Source organism: Pteropus medius, unplaced genomic scaffold, assembly GCF_902729225.1.
Source record: "Pteropus medius unplaced genomic scaffold, Ma_sr-lr_union100, whole genome shotgun sequence".
Taxonomy (NCBI): domain Eukaryota; kingdom Metazoa; phylum Chordata; class Mammalia; order Chiroptera; family Pteropodidae; genus Pteropus; species Pteropus medius.
Genome location: NW_024355523.1, coordinates 1,980,229 through 1,982,140, shown reverse-complemented (window position 1 = coordinate 1,982,140; position 1,912 = coordinate 1,980,229). Strand labels below are relative to the sequence as shown.

The window sequence follows — 1,912 nt, the reverse complement described above, 5'->3', positions numbered from 1 at the left end:
ACAAATACTGGATGATCTCACTTATATGTGGAATCTTAAAAAGTCTAATTTACAGAACCAGAGAATAAAATGGTGGTTTCCAGGAGTGGATATTTTGGAGAGAAATAGGGAGATATTGGTAAAAGGATACAAAGTTTCAGTTATAAAGTGAAATTCTGATATCTAATGTACAACACTGTGATTTAGTTAAAGTGTTCTGCATTGTATACTTGAAATTTGTGTCTATGGCCATGCTACCCTGAACAAGCCTGATCTCGTCTGATCTCGGAAGCTAAGCAGGGTTGGGCCTGGTTAGTACTTGGATGAGAGACCACCTAGGAAGACCAGGTGCTGTAGGCGTAAAAATAAAAAGAAATAAGGGATTATAAGATGACAAGTTCCTTGCAAGGGTTCCAACCAAGGGTTGCCTCACCTTAAAAAAAAAAAGAGAGAAATTTGTTATAAGAGTAGATCTTAAGTGTTCGCAACATACACATACACATACACTAATTACATAAAGTGAAAACCTGAAAAATAAAATGCTAAAGGCACTGGAACCAGGGATTGAAACAGCTGTGCAAGAGGTGTTTCCTTCAGAAGGAAACCAGGGAGCCAGAAAAACTCAGAAATTTGTAAATCTGGTCAAGTTGTTAATTGACACATTAAGGAATCCTTGAAAAACAGTTATATGTCATGTTTCCTTCCCAAGGAAGTCAACATTCTAATGGTGGCAGAGGTCACATAGGGAGATAATTTAAATACAAAATGGCAAACTCTGAAATAATTTGCAGCACAGGAATTATTCTTAATCTGGACTGAGAGGAAAGCTTTTCTGGAGGAGGCACGATGGCTGAACTGACTCTTAAAATATGAGAGTTAGCTTATAAAGAAAACTAAGATCTCTCTTCTCTAGCAATCTGGCAGACTAGCTACTACCCTTTCAGACAAAACAACTAAAGTGTTTGATAAGATATTTCAAACATCTTTTGCAGTGCAATTCTGATCTGACGTTGGAAGGAAGAATTCTGTGGAGCTCATAAAGTGAAAGCAAAAGTGCTCTTAATAGTGCATATCAAAATCATTTTTCTCCAAGGAGGGGTTTCTTTCATACTGTGGAGACCTTGAGCTTTAGAAAATAGTAGGTAAAGCTTACTGTCTGCTAAAGATGGAGTATATTAGAAAAGACCCTTATAAGAAAGTTGGGACCAGTCTCGGAGTAAAAATGAATACTAAATAAATTCCCTGCTCAGAGAAAATAATAAACAAATCTGACCTGAGATGGATATTGAGCAGATAGAAAAAAAATAATCTCTCTTGAGAATTTTTTTACAAGCTAATCAATTCCTAGTTTATGTCCGAATTTATAATACTTTTTTGGTTTGAAAAATATCAAGCAGATAATTTAATTTACTGTGGTCCCTAGATGATAGGCCCTCAACTCAACTGATAGTATCAACTAAAAACTAAAAATTTTCTGCAGACACAATTCCAATGAGTTTGCAATAAAATGTCACATAGCACATATTGAAATAACACCTCTGAAATGAGACCCAGAAGAAATACTAAAAAGTGTAATGACATACACATATATTTCAGATAATAAAAAATGATCAGGCAAAGAATATAATATACTTATCTTAAATGCATTTAAGGAAATATAGGACATTATAAAAATTAAAAAAGAAAAACTACAAAGAATTATAGAAGTAAATGTAACAAAATAAGATGTGCAAATATTATATATGAATACAATATATTATACATCTAATCGAAATTTAAAATCAATAGATGAATTAACTAGCAGAGTTTAATACGGAATTTGAAGACAAGAGAATAATTTTAAAAATTACCCAGAATTCAGAGAGAGGAAGATATAAAAGAGTATTTAAAAGTAAGGGAAGATAGAACGAGAAGTTGCAACATTTGTCTTTTC

At 33.2% G+C, this 1,912-nt stretch overlaps 1 pseudogene; it reads left to right on the top strand.

Annotated features, from left to right (window-relative positions):
* The first annotated feature begins 220 nt into the window (after positions 1 to 220).
* LOC120599709 (uncharacterized) lies at positions 221 to 339 on the top strand (annotated as a pseudogene).
* Positions 340 to 1,912: the final 1,573 nt, after the last annotated feature.